This window comes from Jaculus jaculus, chromosome 7 (genome assembly GCF_020740685.1).
Source record: "Jaculus jaculus isolate mJacJac1 chromosome 7, mJacJac1.mat.Y.cur, whole genome shotgun sequence".
Classification (NCBI taxonomy): Eukaryota; Metazoa; Chordata; class Mammalia; order Rodentia; family Dipodidae; genus Jaculus; species Jaculus jaculus.
The window spans coordinates 27,654,867-27,674,615 of NC_059108.1; the positions used below are offsets into that span (position 1 = coordinate 27,654,867).

General features: G+C 41.4%; 1 pseudogene; it reads left to right on the forward strand.

The window, feature by feature from the left end:
- Positions 1-6,312: 6,312 nt before the first annotated feature.
- The window catches only part of LOC101607985, a 36,955-nt pseudogene continuing 23,518 nt past the window's right edge, over positions 6,313-19,749 (forward strand).

The following is a 19,749-nucleotide window of genomic DNA, read 5'->3' on the forward strand; positions in this document are numbered from 1 at the left end:
CTTTAAATACTTTTAATCCAATTTTACCATATATATATTTTTTAGCAAACCACATCTTGGTCTATAAATTGTACAAAAAATTCTACAATTCATTTACTTTGCTTTGAAGTATAAAAATACTATGGTCTAATGGTAAACTTTAGTACCATAGCCTCTAGAAGTATGTGAATACTTTTTTAAAAAAATAAAATTTGAAAAGTTAAAAAAAAAAAGGAAAGGTGAACAGCTGGAAGAAAAGCAAAATGACAAGCTTACATCAGCCCAAATCATGTGCCATTGTTAGGTGAGCTTGTCCAAATTTATACCAACTATGAACATTGCTTTAGGAACCATACAATCCCCTGGGCTCCAGCAGAAAAGAACAAAAAAATGACTGTGGCTGTTTCCCATGTACAAAGATCTCTCAGTGCACTGAGGTCGCTAAGAATGCTATAAACATAGGCTGGGAAGATTGCTCTGTGGCTAAAGGTGCTTGTTTACAAAGCCTGAGAGCCCAGGTTACTTCCCCAGTCGGCCATGTGAACCAGATGCAGAAAGTGACTTGAGCATCTGGTGTTTGCTTGCCGCAGCTAGAGCTTTGGTGCTGCCTCTACGCCCAATCCCACATGTGCAACTTAAATGAAAAATTTAAAAAAGAGCTCTGTAAACTGCAGAAATCACATATCCTGATGTCGAACAATGTGATCAGTAGCCCACAAATAAATGGAAGATACAATTAAGAAGGCCAAACACTCACCTAGTGAGAACTAGAGAGATGGCTGGGGAGCAATCTTTTAAAAAAAGTAGTGGCTTTACCTTTTCCAGTTAAGTAGTCAGCTTTTCAGTGGAAGAAGCACATGAAGTCTACTCTAATTTGGGTCTAGAAAGTTCCCCAAAGTCCATGTGTGAAGGACTTGGATCCAACCCTGTAGGACTACTGGATGTGGTGGAACCTTTGAGTGGTGAGTCTTGGGTTATTAAGTGTTGTTGTTACCATTGCATTGCTGAGATAAAACACCAACCAAAAGGAGCGGATGGGAGGCAAGTTTTCAGTTTTAGCTTACAGTCTCTAGCAGAGGCTTCATAATGGCAGGGAAAACATGGCATGAGCAGAGACTGGACATCACTTCTGCCACAGCTGGTGGAAAACAGCAGCAGAAGGGTGAGCCCTCCCCTGGCAAGGGGAAGGTGTATAACACCCCTAAACTGGCCACCAGTGACATACTCCAGAAAGGTCCCACCTCCCAAATTGCTGTTAGCCAAGTTTATGGGGGACATTTGATTCAAACCATCCTTAGGGATGTGTCTTGGAGGAAGATTGTGGGAACCTTGGTCTTTGGCTCTTTTTTTGCCTGTTTCCTGGCCTCCCAGAAGTGAGCAGCTTGCTCTCCATGAGCTACTACCATGAGGTGCTGCCTTACTATGGCCCAAAATAAATGGTGCTGAGCAACCATGGACTGTAACAATTTTTTCCCACCCAGAAGTTGATTATCTCAGCAATTTTGTCATAGGAGTGGAATGCTAACTCACTTAGAGAATTGGGCCTCATATTTTAGTTTTTAAAGAAACACAGCCTATATAGAACCTGGGTGTGAGGTAGATGGAATGGTCAAATAAAGGGTCTAAAAATCTTTATTTTGCTATTTCCATAGGGTCATTTATATTATACAGCATTTCCTACTCACCTGCTTCAATATTTGGAAACTGGAATAGAAATAAAAAAGAAAGATAAAAAGGAGAGCAAGGCAAAAATGAGATAGGAACATACGATAACATGTGAGAGATGACAGAATTGTGACCTTTTTACTCTAAGTGTAATAAAATTCGAATCTTTCATAAACCGGAAGTTCAGATAGACTAAAAGCACCACCCTATAGCCTAACATATCAACTCCTTCTGACAAAAATGCTATATTCATGAGATATTATTTATAACATCCTGTATTTGTCAAGTTTACTAAAACTGTCAAAGGAAACTATTGAATCAGAGGATGAAGATGTAGAGGAAGGCTCCTGTGAGTTCGTAAGGGCTGTAAGGCTCTTGGAGCCCATTCATTATCCTAGGTCACTAACACTCGTCATGGGAGATAATCTGCACTTGTTGGATGAAAATTTTTCTTCCACTTTGTGTCATAGCAGCATAGACGGTACTCAACTAACTTGGCAAATTGAACCTTGTCCGGTGTAGCCTACTTCTGCACGACCTGGGGTGCTGAGCCCCGGGGTGTGGGCAGATGGGATAAACAACTTCAGCCATAGTACCTGGCTTCAAGTAAAGCCGGGGCGATGCCATTTAGAAAACGACTTTCTTTCTGGGAGATGCAGCGGAGCAGAAACGAAATCACGAAACCATCGTAAGCGAGAAGCAAATCAGATGGAAGGTAACTTGTTGAACATTTACGGAGAATCGTTTTGGATTAAAGAAGTTTATAAAGAAACCAAGTCAAGAGTCTTAAAGGAGAAAGGTATAGAGGAAGAGACCAGTGTGGCTACATTGGTGAAGGGAGCTCAGCCTGGCAGGAGAAGAAGGAAGGGAAAGAACACAGCAGTTCTTTCTGTACCAGGGATGGTCACATCTTCAATGTCTGCCTGCCGCGTCCCTTCTGAACGCAGAGGCATCTCAGCTCTCACAGTCTTAGAATGTCATGCGATCATTCAGTGACCCCCATGGCTGTTCTTCATGAAAACATGACTTTTTTTCTTCGAGGTAGGGGCTTGTTCTAGCCCATGCTGACCCGGAATTCTGGAATTCACTTTGTAGTCTCAGGTTGGCCTTGAACTCACAGTGTTCCTCCTACCTCTGCTTCTGGAGTGCTGGAATTAAAGGCATGTGCCATCACACCTGGCCAAACATGATGTTTATACAGCTACAATCTCTTTGGCTAGGGTAGGCCTTTGCCCCCAGTTCAATGTGAGTATAATTAATGTGTTCATAGTTTTTATTTTGCCACATTACTTATTACTATATAGATAAAATTTCTGAAAAAGTGTTTAGAATATTGAGTAAAGTCCATTAGATAAAAATAATGAGTATATGTTCATAAATTAATACCTTGTCACGCTACTTTTCCAATGTGTCTTGTATTATTGTGTCATTCAATGACTCACTGCTGTGTAGTTACATCTCCATATGATGCAATGGCTTAGTGTTTTGTTTACACAGAGACCATGCCTATTCACATATTTTGGTTTAACTGGGGTAAGCTCAGCACCGAACAAAAACCTGAGCCTTCTCCTGAAAAGGAGTCGAAATTAAGTATTAATTGAAATTCCTTCCAGATTAGCTATTAGGTTTTTTTTTTTTTTTTTTGGCTTGGAGATCTATAAGTATCACTAGATTTATAGAGGGCTGTGACCTTAAAGTAGTTAAGCATCAAGTCACCGTCTCATTTTTCCTGCTTCCACCTATTCCAGCAAAATACTTCCCACATATGTCACAAAATGATACGATGGCATACAAGTTAGAATAGAGTTATTTCATTTTCTATGATAGTTACGTTGTGTTCAGAAATGTATATGCAGATGTACGTCAACCTAGGGACACCAGACAGACAACATGACTTGTACCACTGACAACATATGCCCTGCTTGGTTTTCTTCAGGTGAATTTAACTACAGGAGTACCATTTCAAACATTTTTAAGACATCATCATTACCTGTTTTTAGATCATTAACTATTTAGGTTATTGTTACTATTATGTCCATATAAATCACTTTCTAACAGCAAAACTCCAGAAAAAGAAATTAAATTATGTTCACCTCTTTTTCTGTAATTAATTTAATCACTGCCATTGTGCTTACCTACAGCATAGGGCAGGGCCTCTTAAAGTCTTAAATGCCTAATATTTAAATGATAGTCTGGCAAATAAAGAACTCCCAAGATAACAAAATGATGCTGATTAAAATATAGCCCAGTATATATGCACAAATGTAAATGTATACTTGAACTGAGTGGTTTTAAATATTCTTTTAAGTGCTATAATTATTAAAGTACCTCTTTATGAATGAGCTGAGTTTGGTCAGTCATTTTCTCTGAGAGGTGTTTTAACAGTTTTGTATAACCAAACCAATTATCAAATGTGAGCATTTGCTTATTTCTGCTGTAGTCTGCTGTGAGTTCTGATCATTTTATTCAAAGGATCATTTATCACTCTGTTTTTATTGAGATTAGAATTTATCTCATAAGCTACCATGGCTAACCAGGACACGTTCTCTGCATGTAGAAACCCAGTCTAAGGACCACGTAGGTGCTAATGATTAGTGTGTATCAGCCTCCAAGTATTGTGTCTAATGATTCTGCAACACAACATTAAAGGTGAAAAGAGTGGGTCTTATGGAAATCAAAATACTTGAAACACAACTTTTGGATAATTTTCAAAGTCGACTGTAAGATATTTTCACCCATGAGGAAGGCATGCCTCTTTGCTGACCTTATTTTCCGGAAGTGCTTGACAAGAAACAAATTTCTATTACCAGACACTGAACCTTTTTGGTAAACAATCCCTTCACCAGGACTCAAGGTACTCAAGGCACGAGTACGTTTCTTTTGAATAGTATTGTGCTTCACAGATTGGGATTGCATTGACTTTATTTTGCACTAATTTTTATTCCACTAGGACATGCAGTAGTGACTTAAAGGTGAGTAACTTCCCAAGAGAGCCTGCAAATATTTGAAGGCCAACCGGTACTACTTCTACAGGTAACCAGCATGACAAGATGGGGCTTACCAAGTTTATGTACCAATGAGAAGACACTAGCCACCAGGGCTTTGAGGACTCCGGATATCCACAACAAACCTTCTAGAACTTTGCACTTCGTGCTGACGCTCGGCATGCTCGGTGTTATGGATGGCCTTGGGAAGGTTTTTTTTTTTAGCAAAATCACTTCACAGAGAACAAAATCACTCTCCCTGTCTCAAAACACGCACACCCGCCCCCCGCCACCATGGAGTTATTTAAGTCTTGTTTTAGAGTGCAGGAGTTCCAGGCAAAGCAAGACCAACGTCCAAACTTCCGGGCACAACTGTCCCAGGCCCTTGCTGTGTGGGGCGGAGGTGCACAGAACAGGAGGGAGAAGACGCGACCCTCCCCTCGGGGTGGGCTCGGGTCAGGATCGCAGTGGGTGGAAGTGGGGGTCATGGCCGGTGGAAGTCTTGGAGAGGGCGGCTGGGGCGCGGATAGGGGATCCTTACCTCGGAGGAGACTTTAGTTTTGCGGAGACGGGAGCTCGGGGGATTTGGGGCTCGCAAGGCCAGCGGTGGGTGGCGGCTGTTCTCTAGCTGCTGCAGTTCTTGGGGGTCCAGAGAGCCATCAGTCGGCGCTTCCCTGTATTCCAGACGGGACGAGATCCCGGCTTCTTCCGGGGCAGTGCGGGCCTGGGCTCTGTCCTCTGTCCGCAGCGACAGGCGGCCACAACTGCTCCCTGGACCTCGGGCGATCTGGTACCCCGGCTCCGGCCGCTGCGCCAGGGCGGGCGGGGGACACGGGCGCCCCGGGTCGCGCAGGGCGGATGCGCAGCGCTGGAGCGCCCAGCCCTGGCAAGCCCGGGTCAGACCCTCGGGCTGGGACTCATCGTCCCTTCCTCTGTGGTCCCTGCGCCCCTCCCAAATCCCGGCACTACAGACCCCTCTCGAGGTCTCCCTGAACCCGCGCACCCGCCCCCCCCCAAAGCCGCCGGTACCTGCGGAGTCCCTCCTGACCCCTACCCTGCACCGCACCTGAGTCCCTCCACATCCATCACCGTAAGTGGCCCCTGCAGATGTCCCCAGCGTCCCTTTCGCGACTGCCCCTTCCATCCGTGTCACCTTAGTCCCTCCATTTCAATCACCGCCGTCCCCTGCAGACGTCCCCAGCTCCCCCCATTCCCCGCCGCTCTAGGCGTCCAGGGGGTCCTCCACGTCCATCGCCTCTCGCTGCCTTCCAGCGCTCCATCGTCCCCGCACGCCCCTGGCGGCGCGGGCGCGTGGACCCATGCAGGGCACTCTCGCTGGGTGCCTCGCTGGACTTCTCGGCTCTGCCGGCTGGACACTGGACCTTCCACCCCCTGTCGCTTGGGTCCCGCGTCTGCCCAAAGCTTGCAGCACGAACCGGCGCCGTCTCCCATCTTCCCACCACCGGACAGGTGCTAAAAGATTGATCACAGGAGTCAGCGCCTTCCTGCCTTCTGGCGTCTTTGGGAGCCACGGTGCAGGAGCGCGTCCACTTACGGGGCTCTGCGTGTCCCTCACCATGGTGGGTATAGGACCCCAGACCCCCTCCAAGCCAGCGACACCACGGTGCATTTATGCTTGTTCCCAGGCAAGGTCCGGTCTTGCCGCCAGGGGGCGCCCCCGGACATGAGAACCCGCTGTGGCAACAGTCCGGCTGTAGCCGAGCTCAGAGGTGCTCCGCAGGGCTCACCTGCTCAGCGGTCTCTCTCCTTTACTCTGCTTTCCTCAAGGCAGGGAGGAATGAACTCAGCTGAGATTAGGACACAAAGACTGCCCCCCACCCACGGTTCCCCTAGAAGTGCTTGCGCATTCATCTGTTAATCCGCTGACTGGTGCAAGGAAGGGCACCACGGAGCAGCAACTGTTAGCTCTGTGAACACTGTGGGAAGAATGTGTCCCAGAGGCAGATTATAACATGCTTATTAAAGCGTCATGCTACCGTGCTCTATGATCTTCTAAAAGGAAAAAACAAGCTGGGTGTGGTGACTCATGACTATAACCCCAGCTCTTCATAGGCCTACTCACTTCCAGATCAGGGCTAGAGTGGGACATTGCCTCAAAACAACAGCAGCAGCAGCAGCAACAAAACACTATGTTTGCAATTAACTGGAAACAAAGTTGCTCATGGTATTTAAACTTTTCTTAGATAATAAAGTAGAAAAATCTATAGTTTATAGCTTGCAATGTTTAGATCATATTTTTATTATATTACAATATTTTATAGAAAAGATAAGAAAAGAAAAGAAAAAATATTTTATTTAGGGATGGAGAAATGGCTTAGCACTTACGTCACTTCTTGCAATGCTTAAAGACACAGATTCTATTCCCCAGTACTCACTTAAGCCAGATGCACAGGGTGGCATGTGCATCTGGTGTTTGTTTGCAGTGGGTAGATGACCTGGCACACCCGTTCTGTCTCTCTCCTGATGAATGAATAAATAAAATATTAAAAATATTTTATATTAAATATAATTAGAAATATTAAAATATTTTTAATATTAAAATATTTTATTTATTTTGCAAATGAAAGAGAGAGAGAGAAAGCATGTGTGCATATGGATGTACCATGGCTTCTTATCACTGCAAATGAACTCCAGATACATGTACCACTTTAGGCATATGACTTTGCGTGACTATGGGGGAATTGGACCTAGAGTGGCAGGCATTGCAAGTGATGCCTGTAACCACTTAGCCATTTCTTCAGCTCTGGATCATATTTTTAATGCCACCCTTTTGTTGTTGCTGTTGTTAGGTGGAAAGCCAGTCAGTTTCCTGGAAAAGTTCACTGGACTGCTTTACTAACTAACATATATATATTCTTCAAAAATAGTGTTCATAAAATATTGTTCATACTAAGGATGAGAACTAGCTGTAGAGTATTACTGTGGATGTATCAACTTTCCACATTTCACAGGTAACGTGACAAGAGTTGTGAGTTATTTTTTCTAAAATATGTACACTAACTCACAATGCAGTTTATATATTCCTGTGAAGGAATCTACAAGTTATTAATGCAGACCAAAATGAACCTGGTGTTGGAGCCTGAGTTGTTCTTTTATTGGCCTAGACAGAAATAACTAGCAAGATCTGTTCCATGGTGGGCGACAGCACTGGGATCTAGCGCTCTGGCTTGGCTTACGGCTTCCCAGGCAGAGCAGCTGGACATAGTGTATGGAGGACCAGGTGAATGCACACGATGTAAACCCCCCCCCAGACTGTTTGGACAGAGAACCCACCATGCCAGAAGAAAGGATTCTAATCAACCAGTGCTGCATGTGTATTTGTAACTGATTTGCATTGATGAGTATATTGTGTATATGTATGTTATTAAGTATTGTTAATATTGAGAAACCAAGAGGGAGATTTCAAAGGGAAAGACAGGGCAAGCATTGGAATGGTAATGCAGAGGCCTGGGCAGTCCCTCTCCACAATGAAACATCTGTAACTGGTGAAAGCTATTAAAAAAAAAAAAAAAAAAAACAACACTTAAGAGTATCTGGCAATCATCCAAGGGGGCACAGCGAATGGGAGTTTTTTATTCATAACAGTACTCAAAGTCTTGGTAAGAGCAGTGAGTTTGTGACATTTGCACTGGGGTCTACTCTCTGCCCATGCCTCAGTTCAGTATGACGGAAGCTGTACTCTGAGTGGGTGTGGCCAAGATGACGCCTATTGCTCCATCCACTAACAACTAGAATTCTTATTTTTCTCAGGTGTGCCAGATTACCAGTATGCCCATCCCCAGTCCTCCAAACTGTGTGCATAACCTCTATAAAAGGCAAATGTGGGACTGAAGAGATGGCTTAATGGTTAAAACGCTTCCCTGCAAAGTCTAAAGACCTGGGTTCAGGTTCCCAGTCTCCACATAAAGCCAGATACACAAGGTGACATATGTGTCTGGAGTTCATTTGCAGTGACTAGTGGCCCTAGTGTGCCATTCTCTCTCCCCCACCAAAGTAATTAAATAAATAAATAAAGTAGAAAAGGCAAATGTGGCTGAGAGAACTGGGGATTTAAAAAAAAATTTTATTTATTTATTTGAGAGCGACAGACACAGAGAGAAAGACAGATAGAGGGGGAGAGAGAGAATGGGCTCGCCAGGGCTTCCAGCCACTGCAAACGAACTCCAGATGCGTGCGCCCCCTTGTGCATCTGGCTAACGTGGGACCTGGGGAACCGAGCCTTGAACCGGGGTCCTTAGGCTTCACAGGCAAGCGCTTAACCGCTAAGCCATCTCTCCAGCCCAGAACTGGGGATTTGCCCTGAGCCCACTACCACTGCACGAGGGAAATTCTAGCCCAAATATAGCAGGCTAAGAATCCTGGGCTACTACCCCCACCACACACACCTTACCTAAGGCAAAAAATGTTGTATCTACAGTGGAAAGGGCTGAAAATACCAGGACGTCTGCCCTGTTGAAACAGGAGTGTAGCTCAGAAAGAGGCAGCCTGCTTCTCTTAGGACACTGGGGAGGTAGCCTGCAAGAATCTGGGGAACCTCATGTCACTCTCAAAGGACTGGGGGGTCTTAGTGTCAAGCAGCTAAGGGGAGGCTGGTAGTTTCTGGATAGGGACATATAAAGGGTATATTATCTAGAAATTTAATAGAGAAAACCAGGGAAGCAGGCATGAAACGCAGTCCTGCTGAGGTTTGGAGAAAGCCCGAAGGGATAGCCTCAAAGATGAATAAAAGAGGCTGGGTGGTGATTGGATCTGACCATCGAAGAGTTTATGCCTCAGTGGCCAAAGATAACAGAGCAATCAGCTAGCCATTAGTGGCAGATGAGAGCTGGGTGTGTGCTACTTATAAAGGTAGACCAGCCAGAAGTCCAACAGCGTGATCAGAAAGAGTCAAGGAGAACACAGGCAGCCCATGGTCATCAGAGGAGCCGCTGTTCAGGAAGATGGTGCTCATGCTCCAGGCTGCACCGTGGCCTATACACATCTTAGGCCATTGGGAGGAGGAGACAGACTTCTTAGACTGAGCCCCCAGCAAATCAGTAAGTAAATAAACCAAGAAACAAATAGGCTTGGGTGTTCCTCAGTTGCCTACTTTGTCTTGCATGTACAAGGCCCTGAGTTCAGTCCCCTGATCCTCATAAAGCCAGGCATTGTGGGAAATAGCTGTAATCCCACCAGTTGGGAATACAAGGTCAGCCTGGCTACATGAAAGCCTGTTTTAAGAACCAGTCAAGCAAGCAAACTACAGTTAGAAACCCGGGAATCCAGAGTTGCTATGATATGTTCATACTGCCCATTTGCAGCAAAATTATAAAATAAGGAAATAAATAATGAAAATGTAAATACAGTAAAGTGTGATCCATATACAGGGACAGAGAATGAAGCTGTAATCGCTTTGGAATGTGGACTGAGTGCTTGAAGACTTTAAAGCCACTACTTTGACTGTTTAAAAAAATTAAAGACAATCCTACAGGAAGTTATGACAATGTCACATCAAATAGAGAATGACAATAGAAAAGATCAAAAGGAATCAAATGAAAATTCTGGAACTTGAAAGTATAAAACCCAAAGTGAAGAAGGTGGTAGCTTGACTTAATGTACCCCAGCAGACTCAGGAGTTTTATTAAAGCTTGTAACTTGGCTTTCCAGCTGCAGGGCTGGAAGAGGTGTCACTGGGGCAAAACCTGGAGTGCAGAGCAAAGGTGTGTTAGGGGAGGGTCTTGTTACTAGCTTAGAGGGATGCAGAGTGCTGTGCTGTGTCTGGGCCCATGCTGCTGGCTGCTTGGTTGTGTCTCTGTCTGCTTGGATCTGTTGACAGGGGGCAAGCTTCTTCAGCCATCAATGAAACTTCCCCTGGATCTGCAAGCTTCAAATAAATCCCTTCCTCCCATAAACTGTGTCTGGTTTGGAGGTTCATTCCAGCTGTGTGGAGCTGACTACAGCAAAGAATTTACTAGAGATGCTCAATAATATCCTTGGACTGATGGGAAAAAAAAGTACAAATGAATGTAAAGATAGATTGATAAATAGTATTTGATAGAAAAAGAACAGTGAGAAGGAACTGGGATGTAGCTCAGTGGTAGAGTGCTTATCTATCACGTGAGAGGCCCTGGTTTGATTACATGCACTGAAACATAGAAAGACAGAGGAGGAAAGGGAGGGAGGGAGAGAGAAATAATGGCAAGGATGAACAAAGCCTCAGGGAAATGTAAGGCACTATTAAGCATATAAGCCTATTCCTAGCAGGAGTGGAGGAAGCTGAAAGCAAAAATAACTTAGGTTAATGGCTAAAATCTCCCCATGTTTGATGAAAACCATTTAACTGTCCACAAAGCTTAATGTGCTCTAAGTAAGATTAGCACAGACTCACACCCAGACACATCATAGTCACAACCCTGAAAGACATACACAAAGAAAATCTTGAAGGCAGCAAAAGAAAAAAATAGTCGCCCCATACCAGGGACTCCAATAAGATTTATATCTTCTCCTCAGAAGCTCTTGGGTGTAGAAGACACCAGTATACACATGAAAGGTACAGAAAGGGGCAACCAAAGCTTTGCTTACCAAGAATCTTATATTCAGCAAAATTAATTTTCAGAAATGTAAGATTTTTCACAATAAACAAAAAATGAGTACACCTGCCTTTGAAGACATGCTAATGGTAGATACCCAGGGTTAAAGATATAATTAAAAAACACCACCACCACCAGTACATTAATTGTATGGGCAGCTTAAATTATTTATTATTATTATTATTATTATCATTATTTGAGGTAGGGTCTCACTCTATCTCAGGCTGACCTGGAATTCACTATGTAGCCTCAAGGTGGCCTTGAACTCATGGCAATTGCCTTACCTCTGCCTCCCAAGTGCTGGGATTAAAGGTGTGCACCACCATTCCTGGCCTACTTTTATTTATTTATTTTCACTTTTGTCACTTTGATACATGTATTTAATGTACTTTATTCCCCCTGATTCCTGTCTTCTGCGCCCCCCTGCATTAAAACCTTCGTTCTTCCAATCTTACTTTCATGACTTTTTTTGATTCATTGAGTTAAATTAAAGTTGCTTGCATAACTATGGGTGGAAGGTGATTTACTTGGAACGGGCAATTTAGACAACACCATCGATGAACCAGACTTCCTTTTCCCAAGAACAATTAGTTGCCATTAGCTGCTCTGGGAGGTGTGGGATCTCATGTTTTCCCATTTATGATGAATAATGGATTGACAGGCTCATTCTTGTATAGGAAACTGCAGCTTCTATGAATTCATGAGTGTAGCAGCCACGTCTGCATCTAGGCGACTGCATTTCACAGGCCTTCTCTCCATTCTTATGTCCTAACATTCTTTCTGATCACCCTTTTGAGGTTCCCTGAGCTTGAGAGGAGGTGGTTTACATGGTCTGTTTAAGGCTGAGTGCAGAGTAGTCCCTAATTTTTGGGCAATTTTGCCAGCCATGTATCTCTGCATTAACCTCTACTCATTGTAATAAGAAACTGCTGTCATCCAGGCAGCAAGAAGCACTAATCTATGGGAACAAATATACTTATTTAGAAGGAAGTTTGGTGTGCTGTCTATTTAGCATAACCATAGTAGTAGGCTCCCTATTAGGTTTTGTCCCTAGCTATAGGATTTTGGCCAGGTTTGCTGAACAAAGCATGAATTCTTTCCTGTGGGGCAGGCCTTAAATCCAATCAGAAATTGGTTGGTTACTCCTGTCACATTCATGCCTCTATTGTACCACTGGGCATATCTTACATGGCAGATTGTGAAATACACAGGGTCCACATATGAGGATTTTTAAAGGAAATACAGTAGTGTATTTCTTCCTTTTCTACATGGGTGATTTGAAATTTAATTGCATAGAACAATGCTCATGTAATTATATCATTGAGAATATAATAAATAGAAATGTAATACTTGCACAAAAGAGACTGCTGCGGTATAAGTCCTTTGTAGTTAGTGGAAACAGAATATGTAAAACCCTATGGGATATAGCTAAAACAGCATTTAGAAGAAAATTTTAGGCTGCAAATCCATATATTGAAAAATGTCTCAAAACTATAATCTAAATTTTCATGCTAACAAATTGGAAACATTTATAAACTTACCACTTGGGAGGCTTAAGCAGAAACAACTTAAGTTTGATGTCAGCCAGAGCTACAGAGTAAGGCACTGCTTAGATTATTTGTTTATGTTTTTAAGAAAGCAAACCAATCATAAAGTAGGTAAAGCACATTAAAAATATAGTATAAAACAGAAATATAAGTTGTAAGTACAAAAATAATCAAGAAAATTAGCAAAGCAAAAATTGATTCACTGATAAAATCACATTGAGAAAGCATTAGGCAGAACACTTCCTCCCCCAATAATAATTAAAAAAAACAAAGACAAAAATATTTTACTTACTAAAATCAGGAATGAAAAAGAACATTAACAACCTTAAAGATATGAATGATTTCTGAGCCTTGTAACTATGCTTTGTATGATTTTTCCAGGCCTATTTTCTGGCAAAATCTCGCAATTTCATTTTGCCTTAGTGTTGAGTAAATTCCATTGTGTACATATACCTTATCTTCATCATCCATTTATCAGTTGATAAAAGTGTGTAATGGCCACTTGTATTTCTTCCTTTGAGAACTCTCTACCCCATATTTTGATTGGGTTGTGTGATTTTTTTTATTGTGTATTTTCTTGTGTTTTTAAAATAGATTCTAGATATTAGACCTTTGTCAGAGGTTTAGCAGGTAAAGATTTTCTCCCATTCTGTGGGATGTCTATTGACTCTGTTGATTATTTGCTTGGCTGTACAGTAGCTTTTCAGTTTCTTGAGGTCCCAGTGGTTGAGTGTTGATCTAATTTCCTGGACTACTGGGGTCTTGTTCAGGAAGTCTTTCCTGATGCCTTCATTGTGGAATGTTCTCCCTGCTTTTTCTTCTAGTTGTTTTAGAATTTCAAGTCATGTTGAGGTCTTTAATTCATTTGGAGTTGACTTTTGTACAGGTAGAAAGAAGTGGGTCTAATTTTATTCTTCTACAGGTGGTTATCCAATTTTCCCAGTACCATTTTCTCCAATGGGCACTTTTGGTCCTTTTGTCAAAGATCAGGTAGCTCTAGTTGCTTGAATTTAGAGATGGGTCTTCTATCATTTTCCATTGATTTGTGTGTCTGTTTTGTGTTAATACCATCTGTTTTAGATATGATAGCTTTGTAGTATATCTTTATTTTGGTTATTTTTATTTATTTATTTGAGAGTGACAGGCAGAGGAGAAAGAAGCAGATATATAGAGAGAATGGGTGAGCCAGGGCCTCCAGCCACTGCAAACGAACTTCAGGCACACACCCCCTTGTGGACCTGGCCAACGTCGGTCCTGGGGAATCAAGCCTTGAACTGGGGTCCTTAGGCTTCACAGGCAAGCATTTAACCACTAAGCCACCTCTCCAGCCCTTTGTAGTATATCTTGAAATCAGGTATGGTGATACCTCCAGATGTATTTCTTTTGTTGAGGGTATTTTTGGCTATCTGTGGCCTTTTGTTCTTCCATATGAATTTTGAGACTAATTTTTATTCTGTGAGGAGTGTTGATGGAATTTTTATTGGAATGGCATTGGATATGTGTAATGCTTTTGGTAGGATGCCTATTTTCACAATATTAATTCTTCTATTCCATGAGCATAGGAGGTCTTTGCATCTGCCTGGGCCCACTTCAATTTCTTCCTTTGGTATTTTTATGTTTTCTTTGTAGAGGTCATTCACCTATACAAAGTTAGTGATATTACAAGCTATTTAAATTTTGGTGGCTACTGAAAGTAGAATAACATAACTTTTCTCATTCTCCATATGTTTATCTTTAGCATATAGGAAGACTAATAATTTTGTGTATTGATTTTATATTCTGCCACTTCATTGAAAATAATTTATCATCTTTAGGAATTTGTTGGTGGAGCCTTTTGGGTCACTTATATATAAAATCATGTCATCTGCAAATAGGGGTAGTTTGAATCCTTCCTTACCAATTTACATTCCTTTGATTTGTTTCTCTTGTCTTATTGACTGAGCTAAAACTTCTAATATTATGTGAAAAAGCAATGGTGAGAGTGGGCTCATCTGTCTTGCTGCATATTGTATTGGGAATGCTTTTTTTTTTTTTTCTCCATTTAGTGTGATCTGGGCCTTGGGTATATTATAAATGGCCCTTGGTTGAGATATGGTCCCTCTATCCATAGCTTCTCCAGTGTTTTGGTCATGAAAGGGTGTTGTGTTTTGACAAAGGCCTTTTATGCATTTATTGAAATAATCAAGTGATTCTTATGCTTAACTTTATTAATGTGGTGAATCACTTATCCATTTCTGTATGTTGAGCCTTCCTTCCATCCCAGGGATGAATCCTACTTGACCAAGGTGGGTGATTCTTTTGATGTGTTCATGAGTTTGGTTTGCAAAAATCTTATTGAGAATTTTTGCATCTAAGTTTATTAGGGATATTGGTCTATAATTTTTTATTTTTGTGGTGTCTTTGTGTGGTTTAGGTATTAGAATAATGCTGGCTTCATAGGAGTCTCCACCCACCAGAGACTGACTAATGCATTCATGACCCATGGTGGATACCTATAACCCCAAAGACGAGGCCCCTCAGTGGAACAGGGGCAGGACTTACAGAATATAAGTTATAACCCAATAGGGAAATGACCAATATGCTCTACTTTCATATGACAAATTCCTCAATGAATAAACCAACTTTTTATGGAAACACATTTTGTTGCTCAAATGAGTGAATTTCTATTTATTAAAAAGGAAAAGAGAGCTGGAGAGAAGGCTTAGCAGTTAGGACACTTGCTTGTGAAGCCTAAGGACTCAGATTTTATTCCCCATTATCCATGTAAGCCAGATGCACCAGGTGGCACATGCGTCTGGAGTTCATTTGCAGTGGCTAGAGGCCTTGGTATGCCCATTCTTTCTCTCTCTTCCTTTCTTTCTTTTTTTTTTTGGTTTTTCGAGGTAGGGTCTCACTCTAGCTCAGGCTAACCTGGAATTCACTATGGAGTCTCAGGGTGACCTTGAACTCATGGTGATCCTTCTACCTCTGCCTCCCGAGTGCTGGGATTAAAGGCGTGCGCCACCACGCCCGGCTCTCTCTCTTTCTTTAATAAACAAATACTAAAATATTAAAGAGATAGGAGCAATTGCATAATTAAAATGAGATAAGATATCTTAGAAAAAGTAGAAAAACTCACACAATGACTCAAACTACTGCAACTGACTGAAGAAGTAGAAAGCCTGTATTGATGCACAATAAATAAGGATGCTGAGTTAGTGTACTAGTCCCTTTTCATTACTATATCATATGGTGAGTCACATGCATGTGTGCATGAGTGTTTGTATGTGTATGTGTGTGTGCACATGTGTGTGTGTGTGTGTGTGTGTGTGTGTGTGTGTACTTGGTCTCAATCTGTTCTTATAAGAAACCTTATCACCTGCAGAAGCCTCCAACTTCAAACACTGTATTTGGCTAAGTTTCTGAACACTTTACCCTGGGTATTAGATTTAAATGAACCATTGGAGGGCACTCAGCCCATCCCCAAGCCATAGCAATAACCAACTGAACACCGCTCCAGAAAGAAAGGGCCATATTCATATCATATCACTAGTGAACTCTCACAAATATTTAAAGTAGAATCGAAAGCCATTTTCAAAATATAGAAGAGAGAGCCAGGCATGGGGCTCATGCCTTTAATCCCAGCACTTGGGAGGCAGAGGTTGAAGGATTGCTGTGAGTTTGAGGCCAGCCTGGGACCACAGAGTGAGTTACAGGTCAGCCTGTATTAGAGTGAGGCTCTGCCTTGAAAATCTCTCGCCCGCCCCCTCTCTCTCTCTCCATATATATATACAATCTTACTCTGCAGGGCCAGCATTTACTCAAACAATTTACAGAATGAAACTGTAAACCTTGCATATATGGACATAAGAATCCTCAAAAATTACTAGCAAACCACATCTGGAAGTAGATAAAAAGTATTGCATATGATTAAATGGGGGATTTCCCAAAATGCAAATTCAATTTACCATCTGAGATCACTCATTGTTAACAGAGCATAGTAAAAGAACAGACTGAAAGGACATGTTCAACATGGTGCAAACAGAACAGCCACTGGGGAAAGTGAAACGTCCTCTCTTCATAAGAATACTCAACAAATCAGGAATAGAATGGAATTCTCCACTTGATACAAAGTATCTGTGAAAAGCCCACAGTTAATTCTATGTTGCTGAGAGACAGAATGATTTCTTCCAAAGATAAAGAAAAGGACAAATATGTGGGCTCTAACCACTTCTAGACAAAATTCACTGGAAGGGTTTGGAAGGCAACAGGACAAAGAAAGAAAAAGCTTCCTCTTACAGAGGAAGCAATAAAACATCTACTTGTAGTCAGCACGATGCTGTATATAGAACATTCTATGAAACCTATTAAGCTTCTTAGAAACAGTAACTGGGAGCTGGGCAGGTAGTTCATTTGGTAAACTGCTTCCCTTGCAAGCATGAGGATGTGAGTTGGATCATTGGTACTCATGTAAAATGACTGCCATGGCAATGCATTAGTATACTACATATAAGTATTCTAAAAATTCACAAAATAATTTTTCAGTATGAAACATTTTGAAAACAGAGACATGAAAACTCATTTCAACCCCCAATACAATGCTGCTAGCATTTTTGAAGTTTCAAGCTAGTTGATTTTCTCCATAGTTTTTTTTTTTAAAGTTTCTCCATAGTTTTAACATTAATATGTATACCCATTCAATTATTGAGAATAATTGAAAAAAGGAGATGTTCTTGGTTTCATATTAACTGTAGGAATGCCCATGTAGCACCCACCTGTTCATTTAAAGTGAATCTATACAGCCAGCAGTTCATAACAGAATGCAATCCCACTAGTCTTGAATACATATGGGAAAGAAATGGGAATTACTAAGGTCTAGGCAACAGTCCCATCACTCACTGTAACTACAAGAAAAAAAATCACAATTTTAGATTATCTCACCAATGGCATTTGTTAACAACAAAGAAGAGAGAAAACGTCTATGACTTACAGATCAGAGTGAAAACCCTGCTTAATTGAACCAGAGTCCCACATGTTACATTGTAGTCTAATAAACGCAGCCAGTGTTCATTATCCTTATTTTGTCTTTGAATATTTTTATTTTTCTATTGCCACACCAACTAAACTCTATGGCATTGTTTACATATTCTCATTTGTGGTTTATTAGTTTACATATCGAGGTAGACATCTCTAAATCTGTACTGATGATGATATAAAGTATTCTTTCTTAGGTGACTGAATAGTTTTTTAAAATTTATTCATAAATTTCTTAAAGTTGTACCCAGTGAGACTATGGAGTGATAACATTGTTCATCTTAAGTGTTTGATTGATTTTTGGGAATGTTTTTATCTGAAGACCCTTTTTAAAAATAATTTTGAACCAATTCAAACACTTTAAGTATGTAAATCCATAAAAAAGAGAAAAAGGAGTACATATTATGCCTTTCTGGTGTCTAGTTTCAGCATCAGTCATGACTACTAAAGCTTTTCTTGGACGACTCTGTTATGTCTTAAAGCTTACTCATGATTACATGACTTTATTCAGAATGTCTGTATTCAATTACAGTGCAGAGCATCAGGCTGCCTTTCACTTAAAATGAAAAGATGCGGGCTGGAGAGATGGCGTAGCGGTTAAGCGCTTGCCTGTGAAGCCTAAGGACCCCGGTTCGAGGCTCAGTTCCCCAGGTCCCACATTAGCCAGATGCACAAGGGGGCACACGCGTCTGGAGTTCGTTTGCAGAGGCTGGAAGCCCTGGCGCGCCCATTCTCTCTCTCTCCCTCTATCTGTCTTTCTCTCTGTGTCTGTCGCTCTCAAATAAATAAATAAAATTAAAAAAAAAATGAAAAGATGCAAGTGAATTCAGAGAGAGTTTTAGTTTTACTTCTGACAATGAAGTTTTCCCTTGGTATCTAAGAGGTGTTGGTTATAGGACCTCCCTAGGATATCAACACAGCATAGCATTTGTGTATAGCCTATGCATAGTCTCCTACTAGGTATGGTTATACCTAGTTTATGTATAATACCCAATATAGTGCAAATTCTATGTGAATAGTGTCACATTGTTCAGTGACTAGTGACAAGACAAAGTATTACATCTGTTTGGTGCACGCACACTGTTTTCTGGAGTACGCTTGATTTACTGTGGGTTAAGTACAAGGATAAGGACCCTGAATACATGGAAGGAAGTGATAATTGAATTCTTGACTTTGATTCATTTATTTTCAAGAATTTTATAAAATAGATAAATAAGAGTATGCCTTAGTCCAATTTGGTGATGTGACATGCAATTGTTTGAATGTAAAATGTCCTGCATAGCCTCATGTGTTTGTGACTAAGCTTCATATTTAATTCCACCTGGTCAAGCCCTTGGGAGGTAGAACCCTGTTGGAGGAGTATGTTGTTGGAGCAGACCTTGAAGTTGATTAGTCTAGCCCCACTGGGTGCTCTTAGCAAGCTGACTTTTATTCCTCCCTCCCTGTTGACATGGGAGGAAATGAGCCAGCCTCCTGCTCCGGTCATGCTTTACCTGCTTTGATGAAACTTTCTCCAAAAACTGTAAGCTGAAATAAACCTTCTCCTTCTATAAGTGGCTTCTGGCTGGGTGTTTTGTCCCAGAAACAGGAAAGTAACTGGGATAGACTCTTCATGATGGCCTGTATGGTAGATTTTGAACTGAGACTAGTTTGCAAGTGAAGCTGAAAGACTCACCTGACCTGTTGTTGGTTTTCAGCCTCTAGCAGAAGGGCTCTTGCTTTCCAGATGCCTGGAACATCCTGTGCGACCTTCTTGATCTGTACAAATCCCACCTAATGCAGAAGACAATAAATATACCTCAAATGGAAGCTTGTAATGCCATTAGGAAAAAGCCTTATTTAATAATTTCTAATAAGTGTAATGACTATTATGTCATTGAAAGTTTAAATAGCAAATATTTATTTGCAATGTATATTCACAGATAACCTATTATAATTTAATATATTCTAATCCTGATCAGGTTTATAGAG